Below are 22,067 nucleotides of genomic sequence, written 5' to 3'. Positions count from 1 at the left end.
AACAATAATGCAATGCATTGCCTCTGGGACCTGACACCTCTCCCATTCCCCCTAAAAGGGTCTCATAGGAACAATAGCATAATAATAATAATAGATATAACAACCTTTACCCGCCACGTGTTGCTGTGGCCAATCTTCCCTCTTTCTCTCCTTCTTTTCCTCCTTCCTTCCTTCCTTCCTTCCTACCCATCTTTCCTTCTCCTCTTCTTTCTTTATCTCTTTCCTTCCTTCCCCCTTTTTCTTTCTTTTCTGCTGTCTCTCTTTTCTTTCCTTCCATCTTTCCTTTTCTTTCCTTTTCTTCTTCCTTCTTTCTCTAACTTTCCTTCCCCCTTTTTCTTTACCTCCCTTTCTCTTTCTTCCTTCTTTCCTTCCTTCCTGTCTTTCCTAGATTTTGACAGGGCGGGAAGGGGCGGGGTGGGGTTTGGAGGTGACGTGAAGTAAAAGGAGGTAAGATTGGGGCAGGGGAGTGATGGAGCGTGGGGTTGCGTGTGTGTGCGCGGCGGCGGGGGGAGTGATGGAGCGTGGGGTTGCGTGTGTGTGTGCGGCAGCGGGGGGAGTGGGGTTGCGTGTGTGTGTGCGGCGGCGGGGGGAGTGATGGAGCGTGGGGTTGCGTGTGTGTGTGCGGCAGGGGGTGTGTGTGTGCGGGAAGCGGCATGGCGGGGCTTGGAGTGGGCATGGTTTCCGCAGAGGGAACGTTGGCCAGAAGGCCATGGCGCACACCAGGGAACTTGCGGCTGGGCGCCAATGCGCATGCTCAGTTGTTTTGCCATTTTGTGAGTGTGTTGTTGTGTTGTTTTTCATTTTGAGTAGATATGTTTGTACTTTGTGGGTTGTGTTATGGGCATGGGAATTTTGGTTAAGTTTCGTTGGGGTTTTTTTGAGTTTTGTTGTTTTGCCGTTTTGTGAGTGTGTTGTTTTTCATTTTGAGTAGATATGTTTGTACCTTGTGGGTTGTGTTATGAGCATGGGAATTTTGGTTAAGTTTCGTTGGGGGATTTTTGAGTTTTGTTGTTTTGCCGTTTTGTGAGTGTGTTGTTGTGTTGTTTTTCATTTTGAGTAGATATGTTTGTACCTTGTGGGTTGTGTTATGGGCATGGGGATTTTGGTTAAGTTTCGTTGGGGTTTTTTTGAGTTTTGTTCTTTTGCCATTTTGTGAATGTGTTGTTGTGTTGTTTTTCATTTTGAGTAGATATGTTTGTACCTTGTGGGTTGTGTTATGGGCATGGGGATTTTGGTTAAGTTTCGTTGGGGTTTTTTTGAGTTTTGTTCTTTTGCCATTTTGTGAATGTGTTATTGTGTTGTTTTTCATTTTGAGTAGATATGTTTGTACCTTGTGGGTTGTGTTATGGGCACGGGGATTTTGGTTAAGTTTCATTGGGGGATTTTTTAGTTTTGTTGTTTTGCCGTTTTGTGAGTGTGTTGTTGTGTTGTTTTTCATTTTGAGTAGATATGTTTGTACCTTGTGGGTTGTGTTATGGGCACGGGGATTTTGGTTAAGTTTCATTGGGGGATTTTTGAGTTTTGTTGTTTTGCCATTTTGTGAATGTGTTGTTGTGTTGTTTTTCATTTTGAGTAGATATGTTTGTACCTTGTGGGTTGTGTTATGGGCATGGCAATTTTGGTGCAGTTTCGTTGGGGTTTTTTTGAGTTTTGTTTCTCCGTTGGATGCCCCTAACAAATTTATATATATAGACAAGGACAGACAATACAAACAGAGGTAAAGGCAGTTGCTCCCCATCTTATTTCCGGCATCTTGGAGGTTGTGCTCAACTCTGGTCACAGAGAAGGGAGGTGTTGTGGGTCCACCTTCCATTCCGAGGAGCTTTCCTCCAATTGCTATCCTTAAGGCAACATTTAAAGTGTTCCCTCACCTATCACGAGGGGTTCCGTTCCAGGAACCCCGCATGATAATTGAAAAACCATGATGTAGGGATGCTATACTGTATATTAGCTTATAAAGCCCTAAACCAGTGTTTCTCAACCTGGGGGTCAGGACCCCTTTGGGGGTCACGAGGGGGTGTCAGAGAGGTCGCCAAAGACCATCAGAAAACATAGTATTTTCTGTTGGTCATGAGGCTTCTGTGTGGAAAGTTTGGTCCAATTCTATCGTTGGTGGGGTTCAGAATGCTATTTCATTGTGGGTGAACTATAAATCCCAAAAATTTCAACTCCTAAATGGCAAGGTCTATTTTCTCCAAACTCTAACAGTATTCACATTTGGGCATATTGAGTATTTTCCCAAGTTTGAGTCCACAGTGTTCTCTGGATGTAAGTGAACTACAACTTCAAAAACTCAAGGTCAATGTCCACCAGACCTTTGCAGTATTTTCTCTTGCTCATGGGAATTCTGTGTGCCAAGTTTGATTCAATTCCATCATTGGTGGAGTTCAGAAGGCTCTTTGATTTTAGGTGAACTATAAATCCCAGCAACTCCAGCCTTACCAAATGACAAAATCAATCACCTCCAACCTCAGCAGTATTCAAATTTGGGCGTATTGGGTATTTGTGCCAAATTTGGTCCAGTGATTGAAAATAGATACTGCATATCAGATATTTACATTACGATTCATAACAGTAGCAAAATGACAGTTGTGAACTAGGAACGAAAATAATGTTATGGTTGGGGGTCACCACAACATGAGGACCTGTACTAAGGGGTCGCGGCATTAGGAAGGTTGAAAACCACTGCCCTAAACGGTTCTGGCCCAATTTACCTGTCCTAATGCATCTCCCCTTATGAACCATCTAGGACTTTAAGATCATCTGGGGAGGCCCTGCTCTCATCACAAGTACGTTTGGCAGGGACGAGAGACAGAGTCTTCTCTGTGGTGGCCCCTCGGCTATGGAACACCCTCCCTAAGGAGATTAGACTGGCCCCCTCATTCTTAACGTTTCGGAGACAAGTTAAGACATGGTTATATGAGCAAGTGTTTACAAATGCAGAGTAACTGACATAGGAAATGGAATCACTTGACCATGGAATTTGGAGAACGTTTTTAATTAGGAGACGCTGATGATAATGATGTTGGTTTTTATTGTTTCTGTAGTGGTTTTATAATGTCTTAATGCTTAATCTGTATTTTGCTATTATGTGTACTGACTTGTTGTAAACCGCCTTGAGTCGCTGATAGGCTGAGAAAGGTAGTATACAAGTATAGTAAATAAATAAATAAATAAATAAATATAGCTCTGCCCACTCCTCTCTCCTCCTCCTCTCTCTCTCTTTCTTCCTCTCATCTTTCCCCTTCCCTTCCTCCCTCCCTATCTCCCTCCCCCCTCCCCTTGCTGGAGCCACCCAAATTCACATTCAAATTCAAATAATTTATTTCGGTCATTGACCAGCACAGGAAATAGAGTCACATTTTCATACAAACTTGGTATGTTTGGTACATTAAAAATATAAATATAACTACTGAAACACAATTTGGGTGAGGAGCCACCCTTCTCCCTCCCTGCTTCCCACTGGCATGGGGCTCTCAAGTCTGTCATATACAGTGTTCCTTCGCTACTTGTATTTTCAATTAATTTTTTGAAAAGCCGCGAAACAGCGAGTCCGCAGTTAGTGAACCGCGAAGTGGGGAGGGAACATTGTATTACCTTCCTGCTGAAAGCCGTACCTATTTTATCTATGTGCATTTCTGCTTTCTTACCTGCTAGGTGGGCAGGTGAGCTGGGGCTAACAGCGGGTGCTCACCCTGACCTGGGCTCGAACTGCCGACCAGGATTTTTCTGGAGCACAGCGATTTAGCCTGCTGTGCTAAACCATTCTCCAAAAGATGAACGCTTATGAAAAGTCCACCTTTCCAAGATCTGTTTAAAACAGTGGAAAGCCAACATGCTATGCATAGTGTCTACTACCTTGTTCATTCTAATGTGTTAGTTCAGGACTCCTCAAACTAAGGCCCGCGGGCTGGATACGGCCCTACAAGGTCATTTATCCGACCCTCGCTAACGGTCAACCAAAGTCTGAAATGAGTTGAAAGCACACAATGACAACAAAAACAACAACAACAATCCTATCAGCCAAAAGCAGGCCCACACTTCTCACTGAAATACTAATAAGTTTATATTTGTTAAAATTGTTCTTCATTTTAATTATTGTTTTTAAGTGCTCTTTGCATTACAAATAAGATATGTGCAGTGTACATAGGAATTCATTTTTTTCCCAAATTATATTCTGGCCCTCCAACAGTTTGAGGGATTGTGACCTGGCCCTCTGTTTACAAAGTTTGAGGACCCCTGTGTTAGTTCATCCCCAAACTCAAGCGCTCTTAGACTACAGCACTCATCATCCTTAACCATTGGCAGTGTTGGTTTGAGGGGAGTTGAAATAGATCAACACCTGGAAAGCCACAAATTTCAATCGATATGCAAACAAATGTGTGCTAATTAGTGTCATATTTAGACTAAATTGTTATATATGTTGAGATATGATGTGTTCATTTGAAGGGTTTTGGGGAGAGAGTTCTGTGAATCAAGAGAGAGCCTCGAAATTAAAGAAAACTAATCAGCTTGCAAATTCTCTAAGTGCTTTTTTTTTTTGAAAGGTTGAAAGTCTTCATTCTCCCTGAACTATTTAAAATCAAATGTTTCTATATCGAGTCACAAAGTTTTTTTAAAGGATATGTATTTATATATCTGGTCTTAAGCATTTGATTGCACCAAGAAAGCTGATCCATCTGCAGGCTTTGTTACACGAATGTGTCGAAATCCAGGCATGAATAAGATGTGCAAGGGAAGTGTTTTCTCAACAGCTGGAGTTGAAGATTTGTAGTCACACAAAAGTTCCTGAGCAAAACTTACCCAAAACACGACTTAATTTCTTCTGACATTGACTTTCTAAGTTTGGTTACCCAAAATGCTGCTGTTTTCATGGTTGCATTCTTTATCATCGGTACTGGAGTTGAACTCATTTAGAAGAGGGATATATAGCAATTTAAAATCCCATTGAATTTGGAAAAAAATGATTATCTCTTTAATTTTTAAAAAAATATGATTTCACCCACAAAGAGAAAGATATCTCCATGTTTGACCCGATTTGCATCGGCCAAATTGGAATGGTATGGATTTACGGCATCAGATTTCTGACAGTGGTAAAGCAACTGGCTCCTTAAGAAGGGGGTGAATTTTGAAGTGTGCTTTTGGTTCAAAAATGTGGTTGTATTTCAGTGTTCACAGACCCAAAATTAGTAAGAACATTATTATTATTATTATTATTATTATTATTATTATTATTAAACTTTATTTGTACCCCGCTAGCATCTCCCGAAGGACTCAACACACAATATAACAATACAAAACCTAAGGCAAATTAAAAACAATTAAAGCAATATTATAAACAACAAGCAATAAACAATACACTAAGACACAATAAAACTGGGCCGTGCCAGAGTAATGGGTACAGGATTAAAAGTGCTGATGTGACAGGTGGTGTATAAGGCTTATAGGGCAACATCAGCCCTAGCCTTGTCTTACTCAACTGCCAAGTATGCCTGCCTTATTTGACATAGGTCTTCCCATGCAAAGCAGGTGAACATAGTATTGAATGAAACATGCAGAATAATCACAGGATGTCTTAAATGTACACCTGTTGATAAACTCTACAAGCTAGCTGCCACCCCCCCCCCCCCCGATGTGCAATGGAAAGTTGTTGCTAAATGTGAGAAAAATAAGGTTGAACACTGTCAAAGCCACCCACTGCATAGCTACCAGCCTCTTCCCAGTAGACTCAAATCAAGGAAAAGCTTTATGAGAACTACCTCTCCTCTTGGCGTACCTCCAGCAACAGCAAGGGTATTCCTCTGGGCAGCTAGACCAGGAAATCCCAATTTGATGCCCCCCCCCCCACGCGAGAGGGTCTTCCTCCAGGGGCAAACCAAGAATGGGCAACTTGGAAGTCCCTGAACAGACTCAGAAGTGGAGTGGGTAGATCAAAAGACAACCCAGCAAAATGGCACGACCTAGAAGAATCCCCCACCTTGTGTGACTGTAGAGCAGAACAGACAACTCTGCATCTATATGCATGTCCACTATGCCCTGCCTCATGTACAGAAGAAGAATTGTTGGAGGCTACAGACAGTGCCGTTGCTGTTGCCCATTTTTGGTCAAAAGATATTTAGCCGCCTGCGCTCCATCTATTTTTATCGGTTTTATGCGATGCTTTTGATACGAAATAAATATAAATAAGTATTCACAGTCTTTTTTTTATTACTCTGCAGTTTTTGATAGAAAAGTACATGCAAAAATGCATATAGGCGGAAAACGCACACTGGTATTAAGAAAAATAACATTCACATATGTATTCTGATTTTTCGGTCCTGGCCTTAATGGCATTTGTTCTGATGGCTTGCTCCTGAGCTGCAAGAATCAGGCCTTCTGTCTCCTTCTTCAGGGTTCCAGTCTTAAGCCATAACCAGGTCTTCTCCCTGTCAACTTTTCTATCAATTTTGTCAAGGAACTGCCCATGCAATGCTTTGTTGTGCCAGCTGTCACCTCTTTTTTTTTTTTTGAGTGATGGTCACTCGTTGGCCTGATACGTGTATTGTGTCCAAATTTGGTGTCAATTCGGTCAGTGGTTTTTGAGTTATGTTAATCCCACAAATGAACATTACATTTTTATTTATATAGATTATTATTTTGTGGATTGCTAAAAATATATATAATTTTTTCTCCCTCTCTTTCTCTCCCTCTCCACAGTTTCCGTATTTGTTATCCAGTTATCTGAAGAACTCAAATTTATCTGCGGAAGGTAAGTGAGGCCCATCATCAGAAACATTAAGGCAACCCACTGTGGCCAGTATTCTTAGCATTTTTCTGTTTGACAACATCAACTTAATAAAACATATTTCTACTGCGATGATCTGCTAACAGTCAGAGGCATCACAAAAAACATTATGACAGTGAGATTTAAGAGAGTCTCAACTACAACTGACAAGATACTTATGAAGCTGCAAAACACTCAGGTAAAAATGAATTGGCATCATTTTAGCTCAGTGTCCTCTTGGGCAAAGGAGTGATACCTTTATTCAGCCTAAGGCCAAATTCAGTTTTAATGGTCTTAGAGGCAAAAGGAGGGGAATTTAAAATGCAATTATGTTTTACCTGAAGGTTCTTGTTGCCACTTAGTCAACCTTAGGGAAAATATTGGATTCAGATTGGATGGGGGTAACATCTGCAAAGGCATTGGGAATACAATCACACAGGGAACCCTGAAGTGTCAGGTGGGGATCCTTACAGAAAACTTTCTCATAAATGTATTGCCTTATACCATAAATGCTATTGCTACTTATCTATCACTGAGGTTATAATTGTTATTGAAAAAGATTTTCATATATACAAAAATGTATTTCAAATGTAGGCAGCAACTAGAATCCAGACACAAGTGAGGATGGAGCGGATAAGAGATATGCATTTAAGTATTATTTGTTTATATTTTTATTTCTTTGTTTTATATCTTGCTTTTCTCTCAAATGGAATTCAAAGAAGCTTACAGCATAAGTGCAAACAGAGCCATTAAAACAGTATAAAGTGCAAACATTTTTTTAAAGAAATCATTAAATAGTATATTCACGTAACTTACTTACGTTGTCTGAGTATGATGACCTTCCAAGTGTAGTGTCTTGGTAGGTGACTGTGGAGCCCTATTCCTGACCCACATGTTCTTCCATAATGAGGACATCCGTTTCCAGGTGGAAGGCATTCCTGGTCAGGGTTGGCTTGACGCGTCTTCCTCTTGCCATGTTTCTCCCTTTCACTCTCTGTCGTACGTCTTCTAATTCCACAGCACTGCTGGTCACAGCTGACCTCCAGTTAGAGTACTCCAGGGTCAGGGCTTCCCAGTTCTCAGTATCTATGCAACAGTTTTTAAGGTTAGGTTTAAGCCCATCTTTAAATCTCTTTTCCAGTCCACCAATATTCTATTTTCCTTTCTTGAGTTGAGAGTATTGTAACTGCTTTGGAAGACAGTGATCAGGCATTCAGACAAAATGGCCGGTCCAGTGGAGTTGATGGCGTAGGAGCATCGCTTCAATGCTGGTGGTCTTTGCTTCTTCCAGCACGCTGACATTTGTCCAACTGTCTTACCAAGAAATTTGCAGGATTTTTGGAGGCAATGCTGATGGAATCGTTCCAGAAGTTGAGTGTGATGTCTGTAGACAGTCCACATTTCACATGTGTATAACAGGATTGGGAAGGCAATAGTTTTATAAACAAGCACCTTGGTATCCCTACGGATGTCCTGATCCTTAAACACTCTCTGCTTCATTCAGGAAAAATGCTGCACTTGCAGAGCTCAGGCGGTGTAGTATTTCAGTGTCAATGTTGACTTTTGTGGAGAGGTTGCTGCCAAGGTAGCAGGAGTGGTCAACATTTTGTAATGTTATACCATTAAGTAGTATTTCTGGCATTCCAGAGAGATTGGCTGGTGACTGCTGGAACTTCAAGTAAACACTGTTTCTAAAATACTGAAAAAATATTTTTTTATTTATTCATTCATTTTATTAAGAATATTGGACTACTATTTTGATTGAATTTTGCAAACATTTTTTTTGTGGTGACCACATTGGATCCCACATAGAACAAAAGGTGCCACATAAATCAAAGCATATAAACATGGTGTAAGTGTGTAAGTTCATATGTCTTGTACGTATGCTTGAAGCTGAATTTTGATGTGCATTTTTGGCTCAACAATGTGGTTATATTTCAGTGTTCACAGTAATTTTTTTTCAAATTTGCTCTGGGTCTTTGGAAAGTTTTCTTTTGTGTGAGGGTAGGTCAAAAAGTTTTGCCTCCTGTATCATAAAAATGTTATGAATGAACATATGATATCAGAAGTTGCTACAGACCATAGCCTGAACTGTCCTCTATGCAAAACTACCATAATCATTGTCAATTTGCACAAATTTACACCATTGTTTAACCCAAGCATCAAAACCATTTTGGAAATATCAGGGTTCTGCTTTGTGACCCAGGACTTTAAGGCTGTTTTAATATCATTCAAGCCACGTAGGTTGTCTTTCAGAGGTCCAAACAGGTAAAAATCAGAAGGGGCCAAATCATAAGCATTCTTCAAGCAATTAGGCCTGGGTAACAACGGAAAAATTTGTTTCTAAAATCGATTTGTATTTGGGGGTTTTTTTTGTTTCGATATTTAAAATAATTACAAAATTTTCCTTTTAAAAAGTTCGATATTTACGAAATTTCGTAAATGGTAAAAAATTAACGAATCGATTTCCGAAACAATAACGAATCGATGCGTTAATGGCGGACGCGACCGCGAAATACGCTAAAAAACCTCCAAAACCTTCTGAAGCTTCCCTCTCCCTCTGTTGTTGACTGTTGGTGTGATATTATAATTTTTTTTCACTAATTAAACCATAAAACTGGCCCAGACATGCGGAAATAATAACGAAACGACCTCAAAACAATAACGAAACGAATACAATATCGAAATACGAAGCATTTACAAAACGTTTTTGAAAATTCGTTTTTTTTAATAATTGCTCCAGAATGGTTCGTTATCGTTTTGTAATTGAAAAAATTAACGAATTATTAACGAATTACGAATTAATGAAATGAAACCGCCCAGCCCTACAAGCAATTATAGATTTTCTTAGGTGCACAATCTTCTTTTGCCAGACAACTCCTTCGTTTAGCTTCAGATTCATGGTTCTAATCAGTCTATCAGAAAAAGAAAATACTATATAAGTAGAGTAAGTTTTCTGCTATCATATAATGCTATCATATAATGCATAGATAGTCCAGTAGCTGTGAAAGAAATAAAAATGGAGGCACTACTTTTTGACCGATCCTTGTACATGCAAGAATGCATGTTGTATGGAAAATGCACACTGGCATTAAGAAAAATAATATCCACATATTTATTTATTTACTTGCTTACAGTATTTATATTCCGCCGTTCTCACCCCACAGGAGATTCAGAGCAGATTACAATGTACATACATGGCAAACATTCAATGCCATAGACATACAACATATATAGACACACACACAGAGGCTATTTAACATTCCAGCTTTTTCAAGAGGGTATTCTGGCCAATAGGGGAGCTGTTGCTTCACCATCCATTTGTGACACTGGTGAAGTACTTCCTCATTCTTTGCATGCTTGCTGGATATTTTATAGCATCGTAAATTAGCCTCCCTGCATAAGCGGTACCTAAATTTCCTACTTGACAGATGCAACTGTCTTTCGGGCTGCAAAGGTCAACAACAAGCTACACAAATTGGTCAGAAGCTCACTCCGACCCGGGCTGGCTTTGAACTCATGACCTTTTGGTCAGTAGTGATCTTAATGCAGCTGACTCCCAGCCAGTTGCACCACAGTCGCGTAATCTGTTTTGGAACCTATGTTGCTAAAAATGTATATTATGTAGGGGAAAGTTTTTGGGAAAAAAAGTTTATTTTGGGAGGGAATTGATAAATGTGCATATTAGGATAAAGAAATATGGAAATGCACACACATTTTATGTAAATTTGGGAAGAGATGAAAATAGAAAAACTGATTTAAGGCTGGAAACATAAGAAACAGTGAAAGGAAAGTCAGGAAAGTGACTGACTTATTTGTGTCTTTGGGACTGAAAGGTCTAAGGGAATAAAGCAGGATGCAGCCAGTTTAATGCTTGGGTCCTTTGCAAGAGAAAGGGAGCTTTTGTCGTTGGTCTTAAGTTACTGAAAGCACAAACTGCTAAGTCTCTGAAGCTGGATCGTATGGCTACATCCTTTGAACGGGTCTGATACCCAAAGCAGAGCACCTTTGGGAAAGACCTTTCTCGAGGCTTACTTTTTAAGAAAAGGGGGGAGGAAGAGAAGTGTATTCAACTATTCATGTCTCATTGTAAGGTAATATTTTAATTACGGTGTTGAGTGCACTTTAATCGGTGCCCCAGCAAGGACAGCCTAATTAACCATGTTGTTCAGCTTTCAAACGGCTTCAATCAGAGCCATGTTGGAAATGTCTGGATCTCATTTTTGGAGATTATGCGGATAAAAGAAGGCCACTTTGCCTCCGTTGTCACTCAACTTAAGGGGTCATCCATAATGAGCGCCACCTGTTCGGCAAGCGTGTTATTAAAATCTCCGGTAACGGGACAACAAAGTCCGATCTGGAAAGAGTTTAGGCATCTGCGTACGTTTTCTTTAAAGGATCTAAAATATCTCATTCATTTCTAAGGCTCTTCCAAAAGTTTGTGCTAAATGTAGAAGCAAATAATAATTTTGGAGATTGCTTCTTCTACTGGAAAAGATTTTTTTCTGGATGGGGTTTTTTTCCCCAAAGAGTCAGAATCACACTTTTGACATCTATTTACTTAAGTCAGGGGTCCTCAAACTAAGGCTCGTGGGCTGAATACAGCCCTACAAGGTCATTTACCCGGCCCTCGCTAAAGGTCAACCAAAGTATGAAACTACTTGAAAGCACACAACAACAACAACAACAACAACAATCCTATCTCATCACCCACAAGCAGGCCCACACTTCCCATTGAAATACTAATAAGTTCATATTTGTTAGAATTGTTCTTCATTTTTGTTCTGGAACAGCTGTACCAGGAGCTCCAATTTTGTTTGCTTTGCATTGAATGTTTGTTTGTAGTCCTAAGTTTCAGGGACTCTGCAGATAGGTGGCTTCTTTTGGCTGCAGTCATAGGGCAGGCCACCTGTCCGTCATCGTTAAGTTTTGGTCCTGCCCCTTGCTCAGGGCAATTGGGAAGGGAAGTGGGCCATTTTGTTAGTTAGTCTCAGTCAGGCTAGCTTATGTATAGGATGTGTGTGACTTCCCCTGTACAAAAGCTTCAACCTTTAAGAACTCCCAGGAAGCATTCCTACAGCTTTAAGAATTTTCAGGAAAACAGCCTTAAAGACTAAAGAACTCCAGCTGGAGAATATCCACTGCCTTGCTGGTAGCTCCACTCGGCATCCGAGAAGCAGTTCGGCCCGGTAGCGGAGCCCACATCAGTGAGGGGTTGGATTTCAGTCAGCCTGGGAGAAGATAAAAAGGGAAATTTTCCTTTAAAGAAAAGGATATTGAAGATAGTGCCTGTCACCTGTGGACAAGATTAAAGGAGCTAATGGTTTATCAAGAAAGTCTTGAAGTACCTGTTTGATTTCATTAATAAAAGACTTTGTTGTACTTCTCAAGCCATCTGAAGATTCTTTGTAGTGGAAACCTCTGAGAACCTCTCCTTGGGGCCCTGGCTTCCCGCTGGGCAACCAAATACAGGCCCAGCGCACGACAGAACTATTTTAATTATAGCATTGTTTTTAAGTATTTTTTGCACTACTAATAAGATATGTGCAGTGTGCATAGGAATTCATTCATGCTTTTTTCAAATTATAATCCAACCCTCCAATAGTTTGAGGGATTGTGACCTGGCCCTCTGTTTAAAAAGTTTGAGGACCCCTGACTTAAGTAGTATTGAGGGTTGGTCAACAATTCAACTGCTATTGCCTCTCTTTAAAACAGTTTCTCAACCTGGGGGTTGGGATCCCTGGGGGGGGGGTTCAGAGGGGGGTTCAGAGGGGCCACCAAAGACCATCAGAAAACATATATTTCTGTTGGACGTAGGAATCTATTTGGCAGAGAAGGATGAAGATCTCTCCACCTGTCCTTCTCTTCCTTTTTGGAAACATACCATGAATCCTCTCACAAAAAGCCCTTCGCCTGCTCTCTGGGTGTAGGTGAACTACAACTCCAAAACTCAAGGTCAAGGCCCACCAAACCCTTCCAGTATTTTCTGTTGTTTATGGGAGTTCTGTGTGCCAAGTTTGGTTCAATTTCATCATTGTTGGAGTTCAGAATGCTCTTTGATTGTAGGTGAGCTATAAAATCTAGAAACTGCCAAGATTGGTTCAATTCCATCGTTGGTGGAGTTCAGAATGCTCTTTGATTGTAGGTGAACTATAACGTCCAGCAACTACAACTCCCAAATGTTAAGGTCTAATTTCCCCAATCTCCACCAGTGTTCACATTTAGGCATATTGAGTCTTCGTACAAAGTTTGGTCCAGTGAATGAAATTACATCCTGCATATCAAATATTTATATTATTATTCTTAGGTAAAGGTAAAGTTTTCCCCTGACAATAAATCCAGTCGTGTCCGACTCTGGGGTTTGGTGCTCATCTGCATTTCTAAGGTGTCTACGGACAATGCTGGCTCCTCAGCTTATAAATGGAGATAAGCACCAACCCTCAGAGTTGGACATGACTGAACTTATTTATTTATTTTATTTATTTACAGCTTTTTTATTCCACCCTTCTCACCCCACAGGGGACTCAGGGCGGATTATAGTGTACACATATATGGCAAACATTCAATGCCAATTTTGACATACAACGTATACAGACATACACAGAGGCTATTTAACTTTTTCTGGCCGCCAGGGGAGCTGTCGCTTTCATCGTCCATCTGCGACACTGATGAAGTACTTCCGCATTCCCCGCATGCTTTTTCTGGAGTGTTTGCTGGAGTCTTTTTTTATGGCCTCATAAATTAGTTAATTTAGCCTCTCCACACTTTTAAGATGGTACCTAATTTTCCTACTTGACAGATGCAACTGTCTTTTGGGTTGCAAAGGTCGACAACAGGCTACACAATTGGTTGGAAACCCACTCCAACCCGGGCTGACTTCGAACTCATGACCTTTTGGTCAGAGTGATCTTAATGCAGCTGACACTCAGCCAGCTGCACCACAATCCCGGTGCTTAATGTCAAGGGGAAAACCTTTACCTTTACCTATGAATCATAATATAAATATCTGATATGCAGGATGTAATTTCATTCACTGGACCAAACTTGGCATGAATACTCAATATGTCCAAATGTGAACACTAGTGGAGATTGGGGGAAATAGACCTTACCATTTGGGAATTGTAGTTGCTGGACTTTATAGTTCACCTACAATCAAAGAGCATTATGAACGCCACAACAATGGAATTGAACTAATCTTGGCATACAGAACTCCCAAGAATAACAGAAAATGCTGGAAGGGTTTGGTGTCATGGGAAAACTTTTACCTTTACCTTTATCACATTACAAGTCTTCTCTAGTTGCCGTTGGCTGAACTTCTGCAACATCGTGGCGAATATCTAACAAACAACTAGAGTTGTCATGGCGGTAGTGCTTCCCATCTATCTCTTAGCACACATTTCTATTTTACAACCTGAAAAACTTGAGATAATCCTAGTACGCTGGATCCTAAAACTTTTCCAGTGACAGACGGAAATAATCTCGGGCTTGCTTATTCTCCGCTATATTCTTTCAGTTATACAAATAACTATGCGCTTGCAAGCATTAAGCAAATTCTGTATCCCGGTGATTTATGGCGAACGAATTTATTTTCTGTAGAAGTGCCATATGGGTAGCATACATTTTAATGTTAGACTTTTAAAAAAGTAATTACAGTAATTCAAATTATTCCCATATTCAATGTGTATTTTGGAAATAAGAAGCTCTTTCTTCTTTAAACAATGTAATAATAAAAAAATGTGAAAATCAGAATGACTGCTGGCACTGCAATATTGTGAGTAGCTTGGGACTGTTTGGGTAAAATAAAGCAATCCACCTTCCAGTTCCTCAGTAGTGTGTTTATCTTGCAAAGCCATGTAGCAGCGAAGCTTTGTGGATTAATGCCTTTGAATCAAGAAAGTTGCTTCCGATTAGAAATTCTTTTCGCGGCTGCCATTTTCTTTCCCTTTTTCCATACAGTAACAAACATGATTAGCTCCAATATATCACGCTTGCCTTAACCCGCTTGTAATTTGGAGAATCAGCTGTACATATCCTGTGGTCCATCTTAGGCTGAAGATTGACAAGTAATTACAGTACAGGCGGTCTCATCTCTGGTAATTACCGTTGTCACCATCGATCCAATTAACCAGGATAACTAACTCAATGCAACCAGAGTCATCAAAGCTATGTTGCCGAATCCAGATTGCTTTGTAATGGGTTTCGTTGCAGAGGAGAGGGGCTCGGAGATTTTTCCAGTTTCCCAAAATAATTAAAAAATAAAGTAATAGATGATTTGAAGAGAAATCACGTTTTCACTTGCTGCTAAAGGAATCCATGTCATATTACTGTCTCCAGTTAAATTACTTCCTCGTCCCCTTGCATCTTTCGGGTAAAGCCTGCTCTCACTCTAATTTGCATTGTCAAAACCACACGTGTCTGCAGGCCGAATCTGGCTCACCACATCATTTTATGTGGTCAAAATGGATTGGACACCCCTAATCTAAGCACTCTTTGGGCTCACAGGAAATTAAAATTAAACCATATTAAGTGTTGCTTATACACCAGTATCAGGGAGTTTCCATGCTGGGTTGCTGTGAGTTTTCTGGGCTGTATGGCCATGTTCCAGAAGCATTCCCTCCTGATGTTTTGGCTGTGTGCAGGTACAACTGCACCAGGAGCTCCAATTTCATTTGCAATCCCAGGCTTGGGATTTTGCAGCAGGGTGGCTTCCTGTTATAGTTTGCAATCATAGGGCAAGCCACCTGACAATTATCATTAGGTTCCCTGGTCCCGCCCCCTTTGGGTTTTGGAGAGAATAGGAGCCTTTTGGGTTCAGTCCACACAGAGAAGCCTTTCGCACAGGACATAAAACGAAGAGCTCCTGTAGAAAGCTTCGTCTTCTACGGCTTGGCCGAGGAGAAAGTGCTCTACAGCTTGGCCAGAGTTTTACAGCCCACAGCTTGGCCAAGGATCATACAGCCTTACAGTTCCTTTGCTGAGGGACTTCAGCCAGCCATCACAGCAACCTGAACTCCTTTTCCCCTGGAAGTCTACAAACCTCTGCTTGGTAAGGGTCGCTCACGGAAGCCAGATGCAGTTGGTACCGGGTGCAGGGGCTCCACGCCAACAGAGGCAAGTACAGACTGCCCAGATTAGAAGTTAAGGATTTCCCCATTAGTTAATTACAGTTAAGAAGACAGTGCCTGTTCCAGTGAACAAGATTGCAAGAGCCTATAGACTGTTAAGAAAGCTTGAAAGTACCTGTTTGTTTTCATCAATAAAGAACTTTGTTGGATTTACTTTAAGCAATCTAAAGACTCTGTTTGGGGGAATCTAAGGGCCTATAATCTGAGGCAGCCCTAGCGTCCCATTGGGCACAGAGAATTTATGTCCTGTCTACAGTCTAATGCACAGGCCCGGCGTGCGACAGCACAGGCTGTATTTATGACAGGTGTCCTCAGAGGTTGTGAAATCTGGGTTGTTGTAGGTTTTTGGGGCTATATGGCCATGTTCTAGAAGCAGGCATGTAGCCGGGGGGTGGGGGGTGGGCTTGAGGGGCTTCAGCCCCACTCCCCGAAATTCTTAGGGTGGCCCGCAAGAAGGCCTTACTGGTACATTATTTAAACTGTTATGTTTATTCATATCATGATCTGATCACCTTGCTCAATATATCCCATATGCATGGGGGCATTGGGGTAACAATACAAAAGGTTTGCTAGGGTAGACCCTCTTTCACTCAGACTCAGCCCCCCCCCCAATCAAACTCAGCCCCTCCCAAATGAAATCCTGGCTACGGGCCTGTCTAGAAGCATTCTCTCCTGATGTTTTGCCTGCAGCTATGGCAAGCATCCTCAGAGGTTTCGAGATCTGAGGATGCTTGCCATAGATGCAGGCAAAACGTCAGGAGAGGATGCTTCTAGAACATGGCCATATAGCCCCAAAAACCTACAACAACCCAATGATTCCAGCCATGAAAGCCTTTGACAATATGTTGTGAAATCTGTTGGAAACTAGGATAGTGGGGTTTATATATCTGTAGAATGTCCAGAGGAGCCCCCGGTGGCGCAGTGGATTAAACCGCTGAGCTGCTGGACCTGCTGACTGAACTTGTGGCAGAAGACCTACCTGTGCTTGCTAGGTCCAGTTGAGCATAGATATCTTGATATTGCATGAGCACTTGTTTTGGCTCTTTGACTTAACTTCCTTGTCCTAACATATCTCCCTCTATGTTCCACCTCATAGTTTAAGATCCACCGGGCAGGCCCTGCTCTTGGTCCCACCAACCTCGCAAATGCGTCTGGTGGGGATGAGGGACAGGGCCTTCTCGGTGGTGACCCTCTGCTTGTGTAATTCGCTCCCCAGAGAGATTAGATCAGTGTCCTCCCTCCTTTCCTTTAGGAAAATACTAAAATCATCATGGTTTTGGAACCAGGCTTTTGGTTAGCGGACACAATGGCACTTTGGACATTGCATTGGACCATATATGATTAATGGAAATGGCTAATATAACTGTTTAATTAATGTTATTGTTCTGATCTATTGTGTATTTATGGTTTTTATATTATTGCATATTGTGATATTATGGCATAAAATTGTTGCCAGTGTTAGCCGCTCTGAGTACCCCCCCCCCCGGGGGGGGGGGTTTGAGAAGGGCAGGGTAGAAATGTTGTAAATAAATAAATAAATAAATAAATAAAGATGAACACCAACCCCCAGAGTCAGACACGACTGGACTTAATGTCAAGGGAGATCCTTTACCTTTACCTTTACCTACCTAGAATGTCCAGAGTGGGAGAAAGAACTAATCAATGGTAATCAAGGTGGCCAATTGCAACATTCACACTTGCCACAAACAGACAAGACTGTAAATAAAGAACAACACTCAAAAACAGGGGAATTCCAGACAAGAAATAATCAGGGCCAGCTAACCACCTCCCAACAAATGATTCCTTCAGGCAGTAAGCAGCCAGGGCTTGAAACTGCTAAGCCATTAGGTGCTAATCAAGGTGGCCAACTGCAACATTCGCACCTACCTCAAACAGACACCCTGGACATTCCACAGATATATAAACCCCACTTGCCTAGTTTCCAAAAGACATCACAGCCGCTGAGGATGCCTGCCATAGATGTGGGTGTAATGTCAGAAGAGAATGCTTCTGGAACATGGCCATACATCCCGGAAAACTCACAGCAACCCAGTGATTTCAGCCATGAAAGCCTCTGACAACACAGTTTCCACGCTGCTCAAAATGCAGTGAATTTCCTCCTTTCGGTCACAGTGGACTCCACTTCTTTTTTTAATCTGGTCTAATCCGCTGTCCAGCAGTCATCCATGTTTACTCCAGGCAATTGAGTGAAGAAGCTGGTCTGGCTGACAGGCCTTTCCATTCCCCCTCCCTTTTCTATCTACTCATTGATTTTCTGCTGTATTTTTAGCTACGTTGATTTGAAATAGAGTGCTCCGTAATAACATCTAAAGGGAACGGTGAAGCCCACTGTGTACACAGTCCTGGAAACTATACGAATAGGACACAGGAGGTATTTATAGATCAAGCCGGAAAATAGTAATCTCATGTTTTAGCACAACGCTTTCATGAAAATTCTCACCATAATTAAAAGTATAAGTATACTTAGCAATGATTCATTTGCAATATACATAAGTGGCAAAGATCATTTCTGCATGCTATCCAGGAATTTGGAGGTGTCCTTTATCAAATTCTGAAATCCATCCTCAGTCACAAAATGGAAACTTGCTTTGTTTCAGAACTTCAAAATGTTACTCGATGGCAGGGATCCTGGAGCTATTTTTGAAATAGGAGAAGACAAGTTTGGCAGGCAGGTCATTAGGAACTTAGTCTACTTGCATGATTTTTTTTTTAACCAAACAGTACTAACTTACTTAGGCAATCCCTTGCTGTCTGAGTATGATGTCCTTCCAAGAGTAGTGTCTTGGTGGTGAGTACGTAGGTGACTGTGGAGCCCTATTCTTGACCTGCGTGTTCTTCCACAGTGAGGGCATCAGTTTACAGGTGGAAGGCAGTCCTGGTCAGGGTTGGCTTGATGCACCTTCCTCTTGCCACATTTCTCCCTTTCACCCTCTATTCGTGCCTCTTTGAATTCCACAGCACTGCTGGTCAAAGCTGACTCCCACTTGGAGCGCTCAAGGATCAGGGCTTCCCTGTTCTTGGTGTCTATGCACAGTTTGCGCACCGGGATGGTGGCGCAGCTGGCTAAGTGTCAACTGCATTAAGATCACTCTGACCAAAAGGTCATGAGTTCATAGCCAGCCCGGGTTGGAGTCGGTTTCCAACCAATTGTGTAGCCTGTTGTTGACCTTTGCAACCCAAAAGACAGTTGCCTCTGTCAAGGAGGAAAATTAGGTACCACCTTAAAGTGTGGGGAGGCTAAATTAATTGATTAATGAGGCCATAAAAAAAGACTCCAGCAAAAAAAAAAAAAAACATGTGGGGAATGCAGAAGTGCTTCATCAGTGTCGCAGATGGGCGATGAAAAAGCGACAGCTCCCCTGGTGGCCAGAAAAAGTTAAATAGCCTCTGTGTATGTCTGTATATGTTGTATGTCAAAACTGGCATTGAATGTTTGCCATATATGTGTACACTGTAATCCGCCCTGAGTCCCCTGCGGGGTGAGAAGGGCGGAATATAAATGCTGCAAATAAATAAATAAATAATAATTTTTAAGGTTAGGTTTAAGACCATCTTTAAATCTCTTTTCCTGGCCACCAACATTCCGTTTTCTGTTCTTGAGTTGAGAGTATAGTAGTAATATTATTGATTAGCCCTTAGGCCATATATCACAATATCAAACAAAACAACAAGGCATGATAAGATTTGATCGCACTCCATGTAGTAAGTTAAAATAAGACACTTATAACAATACAGTAAATAAATATGATAAGATATGAGAAAACTGATAAAACTGAGTATCTACATCATATTTCCTTATCACCCCTACAATTTACCCCGATTTACATATGTGGTTCTCAGACGTATTGTTTTGCTTAAATACAGAACTGTTTTATATGTTACTAGCCATCCCCTGCCACGCATTGCTGTGGCCCACATGGGGGTTCTGTGTGTAGGTTTGGCCCAATTGTATCATTGGTGGGGTTCAGAATACTCTCTGATTGTAGGTGAACGATAAATCCCAGCAACTACAACTCCCAAATGTCAAGATTCTAGTTTCCCCAAACTCCACCAGTGTTCACATTTGGGCATATTGAGTATTCGTGTAGAGTTTGGTCCAGATCCATCATTGTTTGAGTCCACAATGATCTCTGGATGTAGGTGAACTACAACTCCATAACCAAAGGACACTGCCCACCAAACCCTTCCAGTATTTTCTCTGACCATTGTCTCAAACTGATCAAATCTAGCTCGAGTGGAGTTGAGAGTATAGTATCCACTGTGGGATATAGTGATGGGGCATTCGACAACATGGCCAGTCCAGGGGAGTTGATGACGTAGAAGCATTTCTTCAATGCTGATGATCTTTGCTTCTTCCAGCATGCTGACATTGTCTGCCTGTCTTCTCAAGAGATTTGTAGGTTTTTTTGGAGGCAACGCTGATGGAATCGTTCCAGGAGTTGAGTATGACGTGTATGGACTGCGACCGTACCTCGTGAAGGTGGATCTGGCCAGGGTGGTCCATGACTTGGTCACCTCCAGATTGGACTACTGTAATGTGCTGTACATGGGGCTGCCCTTGAAAACGGCCCGGAAATTCCAACTGGTCCAGCGGGCAGCAGCCAGGTTGTTAACTGGTGCTCCTTACAGGGAGAGGTCAACCTTCCTGTTTAAGGAGCTCCATTGGCTGCCATTCATTTTCTGGTCCCAATTCAAGGTGCAGGTGCTTACCTACAAAGCCCTGAACGGTTGCGTGACCGCATCTCCATATACGAACCCACACGATCTCTCCAATCATCTGGAGAGGCCCTGCTCACGATCCCACTTGCTTCGCAAGTGCGTTTGGTGGGGACGAGGGACAGGGCCTTCTCCGTGGTGGCCCCCTGACACTGGAACTCTCCCCAAGGACATCAGACAAGTCCCAACATTGGCAGTCTTTAGGAAGAGCTTGAAGATGTGGTTGTTCCAGTGTGCCTTCCCAGAACAGGAAACTCCAAGTATCATGTCCCAAATGCAATTTACTAGAGATTTAAGATTGTCTGCACACCGCAACTATCTCCAAAAACCTATCCATTTCACCTGTCATGTCCAGCATTTTTAAAATTTTTAATCATTACATTTGGCCTGGCCTTAGTTTTAAATGCATCATGGTGTTATTGTCTAATGTTTATTGCTAGTCTTTCAATGTTTATTGTTTTGTTTATTGTTGAGTTTATGAATTATTTATTGTTGTGTTTGTTATGCTGTTGTTTTATTGATGTGTTGGGCCTCGGCCTCTTGTAAGCCGCACCGAGTCCTTCAGGAGATGTTAGCGGGGTATAAATAAAGGTTTATTTATTAGACAGTCCACGTTTCACAGGCGTATAAGAGATTGGGTGGACAATAGCTTTATAAACAAGCGCCTTGGTATTCCTATGGACATCCCATTCCTCAAACACTCTCAGCTTCATTTGGAAGAATGCCCCATTCAGAGATGGTCAACATTTTCTAATGTTGCACCATTTCTGGCAATGCAGAGGGATTGCCTGGTGCTGCTGGAAGTGCACTTTGGTTTTCTCGATGTTCAATAAGAGTCCGAGCTTCTCGTATGCTTCTGTATGGAGTGGCTTATAGGTCGTCTTCTGAATGCACACAGACTACATTATCATCAACCAAACACTAAAAACACAGGATATGGAGAAGGGGAAAGACTAAAGCCATTAATAGTGTAATTAAAGAGTAGAGACATCACACTGGCAACAAAGATCCGCATAATCAAAGCCATGGTATTCCCTGTAATAACCTACCGATGTGAGAGCTGGACCTTAGGGAAGGCTGAGCGAAGGAAGATCGATGCTTTTGAGCTGTGGTGTTGGAGGAAAGTTCTGAGAGTGCCTTGAGCTGCGAGAAGATCCAACCAGTCCATCCTCCACTCACTGCTCACTGGAGGATGGACTGGTTGGATCTTCTCGACTTCTCACTGGAGGGAAGGATACTAGAGACAAAGTTGAAGTACTTTGGCCACATCATGAGGAGACAGCCAAGCCTAGAGAAGACAATTATGCTGGGGAAAGTGGAAGGAGAAAGGAAGAGGGGCCGACCAAGGGCAAGATGGATGGATGGCATCCTTGAAGTGACTGGACTGACCTTGAAGGAGCTGGGGGTGGTGACAGCCGACAGGGAGCTCTGGCGTGGGCTGG

The 22,067-nt window shown here is 41.9% G+C and overlaps 1 protein-coding gene across 10 annotated transcripts in view; it reads left to right on the top strand.

Moving 5' to 3' along the window:
- The window catches only part of SEMA6D (semaphorin 6D), a 589,599-nt gene that overhangs the window by 334,053 nt on the left and 233,479 nt on the right, over nt 1-22,067 (top strand). For all 10 annotated transcript variants that reach the window (XM_060755299.2, XM_060755293.2, XM_060755296.2 and 7 more), the window contains exon 3: nt 6,697-6,748. The gene's annotated coding sequence lies outside the window, so the exon portion shown is untranslated. The remainder of the gene's footprint in view (nt 1-6,696; nt 6,749-22,067) is intronic.

Source organism: Anolis sagrei, chromosome 9, assembly GCF_037176765.1.
Source record: "Anolis sagrei isolate rAnoSag1 chromosome 9, rAnoSag1.mat, whole genome shotgun sequence".
Taxonomy (NCBI): domain Eukaryota; kingdom Metazoa; phylum Chordata; class Lepidosauria; order Squamata; family Dactyloidae; genus Anolis; species Anolis sagrei.
Note: the sequence above shows the minus strand (reverse complement) of the source record. Positions and strands in the feature narration are given on the sequence as shown.